The sequence below is a fragment of the Peromyscus californicus genome, unplaced genomic scaffold (genome assembly GCF_007827085.1).
Source record: "Peromyscus californicus insignis strain IS unplaced genomic scaffold, ASM782708v3 Scaffold_20__1_contigs__length_68692818, whole genome shotgun sequence".
Lineage (NCBI taxonomy): Eukaryota > Metazoa > Chordata > Mammalia > Rodentia > Cricetidae > Peromyscus > Peromyscus californicus.
This window is the reverse complement of record NW_026294503.1, coordinates 44,226,264-44,240,135: the sequence shown is the minus strand read 5'-3', so window position 1 is coordinate 44,240,135 and position 13,872 is coordinate 44,226,264. Positions and strand designations below refer to the sequence as shown.

The 13,872-nt window shown below is 51.0% G+C and overlaps 2 protein-coding genes across 7 annotated transcripts in view; both read left to right on the top strand.

Moving 5' to 3' along the window:
* Window positions 1-13,872, top strand: part of Pla2g6 (phospholipase A2 group VI) — a 138,734-nt gene that overhangs the window by 11,353 nt on the left and 113,509 nt on the right. The window lies entirely within an intron of this gene.
* The window catches only part of Tmem184b (transmembrane protein 184B), a 40,258-nt gene continuing 38,649 nt past the window's right edge, over window positions 12,264-13,872 (top strand). For 2 of the 4 annotated variants that reach the window (XM_052748337.1, XM_052748336.1), the window contains exon 1: window positions 12,264-12,368. The gene's annotated coding sequence lies outside the window, so the exon portion shown is untranslated. The remainder of the gene's footprint in view (window positions 12,369-13,872) is intronic. The other 2 variants (XM_052748339.1, XM_052748340.1) reach the window with 2 other exon arrangements.

Genomic DNA, 13,872 nt, shown 5'->3' with positions numbered 1-13,872 from the left:
TGCCAACACTCCTCTAATGACACACTTGGTCATGCTCCAGCCACCTGTTCCCGCCACCACCACCACCGCGTGCCGGGCACCTCCAATGGCTGCCCGAAGAGCTCGCATCCGGGAGTGGTTTGGCCAGTCACAGACAAGTCCCAGGAGATTTCGTGAGCCTCGGATCCAAGGAGACACACACAGCTGCAGCCCCTTGGCAGCGAAAGTGGCCAGCTTCGTATTGGGCTTTCCCAGAGTCCCCCTGAGCATCCTGGTCCCCCTTCACCCCCGCCCCCTCCGTCACCTCTCTGCAGAGACCTTGAGGGGGCTGTGAGGTGGTGGCCATGATGTCGTGTGCATGTGTGAGTGTGTGTGTGTGAGTGCGCGAGTGTGTGAGTGTGTGTGTGAGAGACACCTGTATTTTCCAGAGCAGCAGGTGGCCCGCTGTGCCTGCCTGGCCAAGTTTCTGTTCTCATCCCCCTAAAGTCAAGGTGGGGTGGACAGTGACCTCCGCATCCCTCAGGGCATAGAGTCCTTGCCACCACCTGTTCCCAGATGCCAGTGTGTGGCAACCCCATCTTCCATACCTGATCTTAGGACAAGTTCACGGAGTCTGCTCCCAGATGGCGTCGGCTCTGACTTACCAGTTAGTTCCCTGGTCCCGACAGTCACCTGTGGTCACCCCTCTTCCCGGGCCTGACTTCTGAGTAGGACCCTGGGTCAGGGCTAAGTGTCGAATTTACCCTTCCTGGTTAACACCTGGTTTTTTAATTTTATTTTATTTTTGTTTGTTTCCTCGGTGTGTATTTCCTAATTTATTTACCTCTTTTTCCCTTTCTTTTTTTTAATTAAAGAGCAAAACTTTTTATTACTTTGTAATTTAAAAAACTGAAAAAAAAATTACTGAAGAACTTTGGGGGGAATTTTGTACTTTTTTCCTGTGTAAATATTGGACTTTTTTGAGCTTTATTGTGGTTGTTAATTTGAAGTAATAAAGTAGAAAAGGACAAAGTGATGTAGGGCGTCCTTTGTCTACCTCTTTGCTCTTGGGGTTTCTGTCAGGGACAGCACATCAGAGAGAAGCCATTAGCCTCAGAGGCAGCTGTGGACAGGCCATTGTGACCTGTTGTCTTGTACATTCAGGGGCCTTTGAGAACTCAAGGTTCTCAAAGTAGCACCTGGGAGTCTTATTCAGTACAACCTCTGAGCCCATGGTGATGGTGGCGTCTTTAATCCCAGCACTCAGGAGGCAGAGGCAAGTGATCTCTGAGTTCGAGGCCAGCCAGGGCTTCATAATGAGACCTTGAAGATATATTTAAGAATACATATATTGCCCAGTGGCAGTGGCGCATGCCTTTAATTCCAGCACTCGGGAGGTAGAGCCAGGCGGATCTCTGTGAGTTCGAGGCCAGCCTGGTCTACAGAGTGAGATTCAGGACTGGCACCAAAACTACACAGAGAAACCCTGTCTCAAAAAAAAAAAAAATACATCAAGTAAATAATTTAAGTAAATTTCCTTGTTCTTAGGATGTTTCTGGGTGTGTTGTCAGAGTACAGAGCTCAAACGTGACTTGAAATCAGCCATTGTGTGGCTGTCTCATCAATTTTAATGAGTTACTGTTCCACCTCCCAATTTGGCTTAATTTATCTGGAAGTGCTGTGTTTATATATAGGAAAGTCACGTTATTAAACAACAACCCTAATCAAAGCAGGGTGTGTGGTGACAGGTGCACCATGGTATGAACCTGAGGTGCAGGTGAGGAGACCCTGTCTCCCCAAAACACAAAAGCTAAACCCCCAAAAAGTTACAACAGTATCAGCCCTGTCCGAGCCACCCTGCTCCTCCCCAACCTTGTCCCTTCCCCTTCTGTGGACATTCGAGGGAAGGGGCAGTGGCTGACCAGGAGGGAAGTGACATTAAGTTGAGGCCAGAGGACACCTCCACCACACAGCTAATTATGCAGGCCAAACAAACAGCAGGAAGTTTTACTCAGACTGAGGGCAGCCATGCCACCTGGTGAGTCACTGTCACTCATGCCACAAACATAATGGTGGGTCAGAGGTATGCTGGGCGGAGGTGGAGCAGGGTGCCCCTAGATGGATTCCAGAGAACCAGGTGGCGCACTCTGTGACCCCGGACACCATCTTAGATACCTCTTGTGCAAGGTGAGGTGAATGATGTATGTCCACTTGCAAGAACTGTCGGGACTAAACAGTGTAGATGGATACAGTTCACAGAGGACACCTGTGCTGAGCCATGACACCCCAGCAAGGATAGCTAGTGTCTCAGTCTCCATTTTGTGGATACTCTTGGTGTCTACCAAGGCAACGAAACAAGTTCCTGCTCCACAGCCCCGTCTCTGAACCTTTAGTGTAGCCACCTGCACATGCTTGTCCAGGGCAAAGACTCAGGTAAGGAAGTGGTTCATCCCGCACTGGAACATGCTGCGGGCTGGGATGTGCCTCAGTGGTAGAGCTGCCCAGAATATATGAGGCCCTGGGTTCCATCGACAGCATGAGAATCCTGTGGGTGGCCCCAGGTCAAGCAGGGCCCAAGGAAGAAGAGAAAGTGTATCCTCCGGAGGAGATGCCCTAAGGATGCTTGCCCTGGGCCTTGAAATGGGAGAAGTTCATCGGCATTGAGTGGGAAGCATTGTTCCCAGCAGGGAAACAAGTGGAAAAGAGGCCTAGAGGTTCAGTCTCACTTGACATTGGTGTGTGTGTGTGTGTGTTTGCGCGTGCGTGCAATCCATGTGGGAGAAGTCAGGCAATCCATGGCAGCTGAGGAGGCTGAGGTCATTTTATGCAGATGTGGACCTGAACCCAGAAGGCTCTTCCACTTCCTGCTATCTGCAAGCAGATCGTCTTTAAAAACAAAAGAAACAAAACAAGTGAGTGTGGGCATAGGTGTGTGCGGGTGTGTGTGTGTGTGTGTGTGTGTGTGTGTGTGTGTGTGTGTATGCAAATATGCAAGCAGTTAGCATGCATGGATGTATGAACTCGTGGAGGCTAGAAGTTGATGTTGAGTGTCTTCCTCTGTTGCTCTCTATTTTCTGTGTCTGTCACTCAACTCGGACCTCTCTGGATGGCTAGACTGACACCAGCCAGTCTCCACTTGCCCAGCACTGGTGTTATAGGTGTGTGCTGCCAGCCCTGACTTGGTGCTGGCCATGGAACTCAGGTCTTCACATTCAGGCGACAGACACTATTGACAGCCATCCCCTCCAACCCTTTTTCTCTCTAAAAATTTTTTTCAAGTTAATGTATACATTGGTGTATGTGTACATGTTCATGCAGGTGCTTATGGAGGCCAGACAGGGTGTTGGATCCCTTGGAACTGAGCTGAGTTACAGTGTAACTCTTTGTTTCTTTCTTTCTTTCCTTTTGAGACAATGTCTCTTTTTTTTTTTTTTTTTTTGGTTTTTTGAGACAGAGTTTCTCTGTATAACCTCTTTGGCTGTCCTGGAACTCTCTTTGTAGACCAGGCTGGCCTCGAACTCGAACTCACATAAGTCCACTTGCCTCTGTCTCCCAAGTGCTGGTATTAAAGGTAGTGTATACCACATGTGCATGCAGGTGCCCTTGGAGGCCAGAAGGAGGTGTCAGGTTCCCTGAGGCTGGAGAGGACACTGAGAACCAAGCTCAGGTCCTCTGGAAGAGCAGAATGGACTCTTAAACATTGAGCCATCTCTCCGGCCTCTTGGCTCTTCTTCTAACGAAAGGGTCACACACAGCTGTGTGCCCGCACACCACCACAGGCTGGTGGGATGGGATGGGATCCCAGTTTTGTACACTGCCTTCCACCCAGGCACGCCATGCTCAGCAAAGAGCAGTTGTGATGATGTTACAGATTCACCCCTGGGGCTGCAGGGAGGAACACTGTCCCTTTAAGGAGGCCTCACTGGAAACCCTTTCATTGGTGCTGGTAGGCAGCAGCTTGGCTCCCCCGTGCCCTTTGGAGAATGCCGCTTAGGTAATTATACCTCCCGGGTTCTCATCCAGCGCCTTCAAAGCATCCTTGATTCCGGTGAGCCCCACCCTGGTCTTTGAAGTTAAATCATTCAGGTTTACAAACCCTGGGCACGCAGAAGGCCTAACGAATCAAGGCAACTCTAGACTTGGGACACCCAGGCATTCCGGACTAGCCCCTCAGCTCCCCAGGTGGTGGCCCTGACCTACAAGGGGGACCTCTCCTGTATTAGTTGCTTTTCTTCCTGTTGGGACAAAATCCCAGACACAACTTAAGGAAGGAAAACTTGATTTGGGCTCATATTGTAGGGGTAATAGCCTGTCCTGGTGGGGCATCATGGGATCAGGAAGGGGAAGAGGTTGGCTACACTGTGTCCACAGTCAGGAAGCAGAGAGAGATGAATGCTGGTACTCAGCTTGCTGGCTCCCTCCCCTCAGTCCGGAGGACAATGCTGCCCTCTTCAGTTAAAGCTTTCTGCAGACACACCCAGAGGTTCTTAATCCCTTCAAACTGACAAAGATTAGCCATCCGCTTCCTTTCCCAGGGGCCGCATTTCTACCTCTCCGCAGCTGCAGCCCGGGGGTGTGTGTAGAAGGTCCGACCCTGGACCTACTTCTGTTAGCATGTCTGTCGGTGCTGACTGCTTTTGCAGAGGGCTTTACCTCTCCAGCATTGCGGGGTCAGGGATGGGTGCAGCTGGGAGACAAAGAAAGCAGAGTTCTCTGGGTCTCTGATGTAGGCTCACATCACTGATTTCATTCACACGTCCCCAGATGTTGCCCCAGGAGCAGCCTTGTTCTGCTTCCTAATGACCATCTGTGTCCTAAATGTCACCACAAATGTCATCACTTCAACAAGAAGGGTAGCCTGGGTTTTCTCTTGCTGATTGTCACCATCTCAGGGGATGTTTGGAAAGTGTCCTAGATTCATTTCACAAAAAGCCATTTAGGCTGACTGTGTGCAGGGCCACTCAGGGTGACTTCTGCAAAGTAACACGGAGTCCTTGTGTCTCGGTTTTCTCATTTGCCAAGTGGCAGTCACTGCTTCTTGCTAAGCTAACAAAGCTTTGTGAATCTGTAACTCCAGTTCCAGGGGATCTGATGCCCTTTTTGAGTTCGAGTCCCAGCACTCACAAAAGGCGGCTGACAGCTGCCTATACTATACAGTTCCAGAGGACCTGACCCCTGTGGCCTCTGCAGGCAACTAACTGCACATACCCACACATACACATAATTCATAACATAATTAAAATTTTTTTTTTCAGCCAGGCAGTGGTGGCACACACCTTTAATCCCAGCACTGGGGAGGCAGAGGCAAGCAGATCTCTGGGAGTTCGAGGCCAGCATGGTCTACAGAGTGAGCTCCAGGCCAGCCAGGGCTGTTACACTGTATCGTTTGAGACAATGTCTCACTGTGCATCCTGGCTGGCCTGGAACTCACTGTGCAAAGCAGGCTGACCTCGAATTCACAGAGATCTGCCTGCCTCTGCCTCTGGAGCTCTGGGATTAAAGGTGTGCCCATAAAATATCTTAAAGAAAGAAACTGCCCACACATTTTAAATCACGCATGAGTTCTCACAAATGAGATACCCAGTGTGTGTTTTATGAATAACATTTTTCCTTTTGTTAAAAACAATTTATTTATATTTGTGTGTGTGTGTGTGTGTGTGTGTGTGTGTGTGTGTGTGTGTGTGTGTCTGTATATGTCTCATGTACACAGGTGTGTGTGGAGGCCAAAAGAGGATGTCAGAGTCTCTGGAACTAGAGTCACAGGTGGTCATGGATGCTGGAAACTGAGCTCTGGTCCTTTGCAAGAGCAACAAGTGTTCCTAACCACTGAGCCGTCTCTCCAGCCCTTATCTTTTCTTTCTGTACTGGGAGTTGAACCTATGACCCTGTGCATGCTAAGCAAATGAAAACCTCACCACTGAGTTATAGACCCAACCTTTCTTTACTTTTTGCTTTGAGATAAGATCTCATTAAGTTGCCCAGGCTAGCCTTAAACTCACTCTGTAGCCCAGGCTAGCCTTGAACTCTTCACGTCTTGTCTTTTTTCCTCTCCTCGTGTTTCTTTCCTGATTTTTATTATATTTATTTATTTTGTGTGCACACACGTGTCAAAGGACAACTTGCAGGAACCTGTCCTCTCCTTTGATGTGTGGGTTCTCCGGACTCAACTCAGGTTATCAGGCTCGGACACCAAGCACCTTTACCACTGAGCCATCCCACCAGCCCCACTCTTTTGAGACAGGCTCTCACTCTGTAGCCAAGGGTAACCTGAACTCCCCATGTAGCCTAGACTGGCTTCAAACTTGTGACAATCCTCCTGCTTCAACCTGTAAGTGTGTGAACACAGGTGTGAGCTGCTGCATGCATCTTTTCTCTTTTCAGGTTTTTGAGAAGCTGGATTTGAGTTTCTGATCCTTCTGCCTCTACTTCTCACGTGCTGATGTTACAGGCATTCTTTCATTTAACTAGACTGCGGCACTGGCTTCTGGGACAGCTGAGGAAGCAGAGGTTTTTGGGGCTTCAGGACTTGCCTAGGGTTGTTTCACCTGCCAGGGGCAGAGCTGGGGTTCAGACCAGGTGGTCTGGCCACTGTACAGGCTACAGGCCTCCAAAGAGCCACCCCATCCCGATGGCTTTGCCCTACTTACGGTTTCTCTGCTCTGGGTGAGGTTGCACTTCAGTCCCACCCCACTCTTTTCTGGGTGATCCTAGGAGAGTGGCCTCAACTTCCTGATCTGCTCCCCCGGCCCCAGGCAGTTTCTTCCCTCCCCAGAGGCTCCTTCTCCCTCCAGCTGTAATACAGACGTTCTTCAGGTATTTAACACATTGCTCCAGAGAGCTCAGCCCACCTACTGTCTCTCAGGGCGGGCCCTTCATCCAGGCCTGGCTCCTCACTCATGGCATTTCCTCTCTTCAATGATTGGCTCAGAGATGGGACCCTTATCACAAGCTGGGCCAATCAGGCAATCCTGGGACAGACTGGAATTCTTGGGAAAGAGGTGCACTTTCAGTCAGTGGGGTGAAAGGCCAGCTGGGAATGCGGCCAACACACACACACACACACACACACACACACACACACACACACACACACACACACACAGTGGGAGAGCAAGCAAGAGACAGAAGAAATAAAGCAAGGCTTTATTGACCCTATACGAGCCCTCAGATCCTCCACCTTGAACCTAAGTGAGCCCACCGCCTCTGTGTTTAGTTTACTTTGCGTTAGATGCCAGTCTGCTTCAACCAGAAGATCTGATTCTGACAGGGCTTGAGTTGGGGGTTTCAGCAGCCACTGCTCTGGACACAGCAGTAAAATACTGGCAGGTGGGGAAACTGAGGCTCAGAGAACAAAGGTCCTCCTGGGTGGATCTCCTACAGTGTACTTGGACACCCGAGGATAACACAGAGGCTGTGGGGGAGCTGGGCCCCTCATCAGCATGCATGCCAGAGGCCCCTGCTCTTCCCTCCACACCTCCCTGTCAGAAGCCAGGAGTGGGCTGGAAGGAGGGGTAACCTTACATTGGACTCTGGTCTCCTTCCCGGCATCCAGTATCAGGGTGGACTTTTTGTCTGTTGCTATTTACTGAGCCGGGGATGGGAGGCTACAGGGATAAAGGGACCTGCATCCCCACCCTGCAGAGAGCCTCTGTCTCCCCAGCAGACAGATGAATTGTGATGCACAATGAGAAGAAAACACAGATGGGGATAACGCATCGCTTCTGGAAATAACTCTCTGCTAAGTTCGAAGATCTTACATGCTTTGGAAAATTAGAAAAAAAAATCACTACTCATAACTCTGCCACTTAGGAGGATCCTTTGATAGCCCATCTGCTATAGCTCCTGCTCACCTCCTTTCAGCACTTTTTAAAAATAGTGTTCAAGCCAGGCTGCCCCACAAACTTCTTCCAGCCTTTATCATATAATATTACTCCTAATAATTTCCTTCATAGCAAGCCTAATCATGTTGACAGACTATGTTTTCAGATTGTGTAATTACTTCTAAATTTGTATATGTGTGCACACACACACACACACACACGCAGCATCGGTGCTGGGGACGGAATTCCTGTTCTCTGCAAGAGTGGTACATGCTTTTAACAACTGAGCCTTTCTCCAGCTGCATTAAGAGACAATTTTAAGGGGGTTGGAGAGATGGCTCAGTGGTTAAGAGCACTGGGTGCTATTTTTAGAGGACCTGAGTTCGATTCCCAGCACCCACATGGCAGCTCACAACCATCTGTAACTCCATTTCCAGGGGCCCTGACACCTTGTGAGGACACCAGGCATGGACATGCAGGCAAGATACCCATACACATAATAATAATAATAATAATAATAATAATAATAATAATAATAATAAATAATAATAATAATGAGGCTGTTATCCCAGCAGCGTGTGATGGTGCATGTCTTTAATCCCAGCACTCAAGAGGCAGAGGCAGATGGAACTCTGTGAGTTCAAAACCAGCCTGGTCTACAATTTCCTAAACAGCCAGGGCTACACAGAGAAATCCTGTTTCGGAAAAAAAAAAAAATAGAGGCTGGTTTTTTTTTTGTTTTTTGTTTTGGTTTTGGTTTTGGTTTTTCAAGACAGGGTTTCCCTGTGTAGCTTTGCGCCTTTGAGGCTGTTTTAATATCTACATTCAATGCCATTGTGTGGATCACTCAGCTTCTTTAACCTCTCTTCAGTGGCTGCCAGGTTGTTTCTGAGGTTTCCTTAGGGAAAAATGAATTAAAGAAGTACAGGGAGCGGTCTGTAACCCTGGGAGGCTAAGGAAAGAGCATCACCCTAAATTAGAGCCCAGTGTGGGTGGACTACGTAGTAAATTCCAGGCTAAACTGAGCAATAGAGTGCGGCCCAAAGACAAAACGGCTGTGGCATGGCTCAGCGGTACAGCAGTGTGCCCTGCATGCCGAGGCCCTGGGTTCTAGTCACTGCCGCAGAATAAGAAAACAAATAAGGACGGAAAGGAACAAGAAGACGGTACCTGCTGTGGTCCCCCGAGGGAAGCTGGTGGTTCCCAGAATAGAAAGGGGGTGGAGCTGCGGGTGGGAAAAGACGTCCCTCCGTCATTGATGGGCAGGTGTAGAGGAGAATGGCCTAGAGGTTGAAGCAGGCTGAAGCAGGGTGGTGACCGCAGACGTGGAGAGAAAGCTGGCCCTCAAGCTTCTTGTTAGACAGCCTAAGTGGAGCTTTTCTCCCAAAGAGGAGCAACCAGCCCTGCCCCGCCTCCGCGTGCCACCTGCCAAAAGCTGTTACCAGGTCAGGTGACTTTCTGTTTGGGGGGCCTTTTCTGGCAACTGGTGCCTAAAATACCCACCACCTGCCTGTGCCCCTGCCAGATAAGACTTCTGTAAGTTGAGAGCCATGAGCACCCCTGGGGTGCAGGAATTAACAAGCTCTGGAAAGGGGCAGGGGCTGTCAGTCTGGTTTGTCAGTGGGGTAGATATGGTGACAGTTGGGGGCAAGGACTTTGCCCTAGGTGGGTAGCAAGTCTGGAGGGGGAACCAGGAAGCTGTGAACAAATGGGGATTTTAGACCTGGGTTGGGAAGACGTCATTCTTTCTTTCTGATTATTTATTTATTAATCTCTTGGATTTTCGAGACAGGGTTTCTCTGTGTAGCCCTGGCTGTCCTAGAACTCACTCTGTAAACCAGGCTGGCTTTGAACTAAGAAGTCCACCTGCCTCTGCTTCTCAAGTGCTCAGATTAAAGGTGTGCGCCACCACTGCCCGGCTTATTTATTTTTTTTGAACGACTGTCTCACCCCTTACATAGCCGAGGCTGGTCTAGAACTTGCTACAACCAGTCTGGTGTCGACTCACAGAGATCCACTTGTTTCCGCTTCCCCAGTGATGCAATTAAAGGTGTGTGCTACTATTCCTGGCTTTCCCCCCCCTTTGGGAAAAAAAATTATTTATTTAGTGTGAGTGTGTGTGTGTGTGTGTGTGTGTGTGTGTCACTGTGTGTGCACACAGGTCCGAGGACAACTTGTAGGAGCTGTTTTTTTCCTTCAATCATGTAGGTCCTAGGGGTCAAACTCAGGTTGTCAAGCACCATTACCCCTGAGCTGCCGCCGCCGCCGTGTGTCCGGCACGGGGTTTTCCCCTTCGGACCTAGCTATGATAGCTGTACATGTCACAGGTATTTTCTGCACATGTTTGCCACGCCAACCCCAATGCTGAGTACTGGTTTATGTCAGGAAACAAAAGGTCAGACATCTTTGTCCTGGCTGCATGCATTTTTCCTGGGGAGATGTGAACATCTACTCGTCCCAGGTAAGACACCAGCCACAGAATGAAGGAATGATTCTGCCCATTCTAACTGGTGAACCAGGGAATTTATTACAGCTGCCTTTAGGAGCAAGAGTGAAGGGTTGCTTACAGATGCATGAGTGATTGAAGAAAAAAAAAAAAAGAGCCATTCCACCAAAAGGTCCCAATCCAGCACAGCAATGACCTCCTCATAGCTCCATAGGAGTCCCCCTCCTAAATACTCCAACACTCCCAGAGGCCACATGCAGCAGTGGGAGATTGACATATGACAGCTGTCAGTCACCCCTCACCCATGTGGCCATAAGTAAGCCCAATAAACTCACGGGCGGGTTTATGGAGGGAGACTTGTGTGGGATTGTTGGTCTGTTGTGGGCGCTCTCCTCCTCAGAGCTGGGTGTTTGTTCACATCCCCAGAGAAAATGTTAATGCAACAGTCAACTTATCTTCTCCTGGAAGAAGATGAAGAATAAAGTATAAAAACGATGTGCTTATAGGAGACTCCATGAATGTGGAGCGCATGGGAGGGGCTCAGCAATCTTCCGGTAGACCCTTGTCTCAGAACAACACCGCCTCCTCGGCTGCCCTAGTGTAGACAGCAGAGCAAGCCTTTGAAGGCAAGGCATGTCTGGGGAAACTGAGATCCCAGCAGGTGCAAAGGCATGGAAGCTGAATGCCTTCACCTGGCTGTAGGGACAGCAAGAGGCCTGTGTCCTGGGACAGGAGGAGATGAGGTCAGCGTGCCTGGGGAACATCAGAAGATGTTGGCTTCTATTTGGAATTTAGTGAGGAACTAGTGGAGGGTTTTGAGCAAAGTGCTATAGTTTAACTTGGGTTTTATTTATTTATTTATTTAATCTATTTTATTTTATTGTCGTGGTGAAGCAAATCAAACCCAAGGTCTAATGAATGCTAATCAAGCGCTCCTCAGCTGTTTTTTGTTTTGTTTGCTTGTTTTTTTCTTTGTTTTTTCGCGACAGGGTTTCTCTGTGTAGCCTTGGCTGTCCTGGAATTCCCTCTGTAGACCAGGCTGGCCTCAAACTCACAGAGATCTGCCTGCCTCTGCCTCTGGAGTGCTGGGATTAAACAGTTTAGATCCAGGCTTTAAAGGAATCCTTCTGATTTCCACATTGACACAGACTGGCAGAGGACAAGGTTGGAGAATCCGGGGCTGTCTTAGTTCACAATACCTGGGCAGAGCCTGGATCACATGGCTGCAGTAGGGTGGGGTGGAGGAGGTCAGAGTCTAGGATACAGGATGTCCTGCCCAAGTGGATAGGGGGGATTCAGGGATGACTCCAGACCTTCTGACCTGGAAGCAAGGATGGGGGAAATGCTGTTAGAAAACGGGCGTGGAAGGGGAGGCGACTGAGCCCTCTAAGAAAGAGGCGTCGGTAGACAGTTGGAGCTGGAGATAAAAATAAACTTGGTTGCATATTACGCATTTCAGTTAACTGAGCAAAACGTGGGGACCGCGCAAATCAAAATGGGGTAGGGGACTGGAACGACACTTGCAGAATTCAGTTACTTTAGGCGGCTTGGAACGAGGTGGGGCAGGACCCACGGGAGCTGGATGCAGTGGGGAAAAAAAAAAAAGCCTCTTTTGGTGCTTTGCAGTTTCATTTTGCATAACTGCACAAAACGCTCCGTGGAAGTCCGTTCCATAGTCCCACACCCACCCTACACGTCGCAAACGGCCACTAGATCTCCTTTCACCTTCAGCGTAGGCGCAGAAAAAGGCTTCAGAGAATTGAAGCGCTCGCCATCCCGCGGGTGTCCAGGGCAGAGTCTGTACCCAGCGGGTCAGTCTGTGCATCCCAGGGCTGTGGTGGGTGGGACTCGGAAATCTGGGCCTTAGGTCTCTCCCAGTGCGTTTGCGAGCTGCGAGAGGACAGAGCCGTCCTCCCGACCGGAGGTTCGCTCACGCGGCTTCGCAGCGCGCGCGCGGCCCCTTTAAGGCTCGGCGAGTGACCTCAGCCGCGCGCTCCGGCCCCGCCCCCGCCAGCGGCGCTCCCAGTGCGCAGGCGCGCCGCGGCGGCAGTCGGCGGGGCTCGGGACGCGCCAGCGGCGGCGGAGGTACCGGGCTGCGGCGCCGCCTGCTCCGCCCGCAGTCGCCAGCGCCATGGGCTCCTGAGGTACCCGGGCGGCGGGATGCGCGGGATGAGCGGGGACCCGGCGAGGGCTGCGTCTCGGGGAGAGCCCCACGCTGGGGGCTCCCCGCGGGGAGGAAGGGACGCACAGGCCCCCGCGGGGCCCGTGGGTGTGCCCGCTCCGCCAACGTGGCGGGGCCCTGAGAGTAACCGGACCTGCCCGTGGGGGAGCAGGGGTGCGCGGCGCGGGGCCCAGCCCCTTACCGGTGGGACTGTATGCGCCGCGGTGGGTGTGCTGCATCCAGCCTGGCACGGCGGAACGGGGCGGGGAGGCGTCGGTCCCCGGTGCGGTGGCCTTGACCTGGCCAGGTAGTCGGCCCTCGAGGCGGTACAAGCGTACGTGGGGGAGTGTGAGCGCCTTGCACACAGGTCAGTAGATTTGGAGGGGGACAGATAGGAATGCGGGGCCCTCAGGATGTTGGTGTTCAAAGGAACCCTGGAGATGGTTTTGAGAGTGTGCATCCGACTTGTGTGTTGTGCCTGTTTTCCTGGGCACGCCCTTGGACACCTTGCTTGGATGAGACTCCACTTCTAAGGGGCTCCCGGCAGTGGCAATGCAAGAGAGTCTGGGGAATGGGCCCGGGTTTCTAGTCTGTATCCTTTCTGGGGGACTGTATGAGGCCGGGGCATCTCATCCTTCCCTCCCTTGCAGGCCGTGGTGGGGCAAAGCAGGTGTCTGCCTGCCTGATACCTCTGTGTGAGGTGAAGGGCCATGTATTATTCATCTGACTGCCAGGTGCTGTATGTAAGGAGAGAAGTAGCAATCTGTGCCCTGGAGGCTAATGCTGCAGACTCCGCCAACACACACACACACACACACACACACACACACACACACACACACACACACATTCAGCAGCCGGAGCAGCATCAGAAGTGCAGGTCTTGGAGGTCCGGATTTCTTTTTTCTTTTGTTCGTTTTGTTTCTAAAGACAGGGTTTCTCTGTGTAGCCCTGGCTGCCCTGGAACTCACTCTGTAGACCAGGCTGGCTTTAAACTAAGAAATCCACCTGCCTCTGCCTCCTGCCTCCTGAGACCTGGGATCAAAGGTGTGTGCCACCACAGCTGAGGTCTGGCTTTCTTGACAGTCTGTTTGCAGCATCCTTTCCCATGTCAACAAGTTTGGTGGGCTCTTGGGCGCTACACGTCTGAACATCTTGAGAGTTCTGTGTTGTGCCAGAGTTGGAAGGGTGTGGGAGCCCCAGAAGTCGGGCTGGTGTTCACCAGGACACAGATGTGATGATCCAGGCATCTGGGAACTCTCAGGTGGTTGGGTAGAATCAGACTTGGACACAAGTAACTACAGGGTTTCCAGAAGCACAAGACAAAGGCAGAGGAGTGCAGAGGTGGGTTTAGTGCTGGGTATGGGGAGGGGGAGCCGGCCAGCAAAAAAGACTTCAGCACAAAGGGACAGTTGAGCCCAAGCTGGGTGACTGACATTCCTCAGGGGTGTTTTGCTTCCCATGTCTATTTTCCCGGTTGGTTCTCA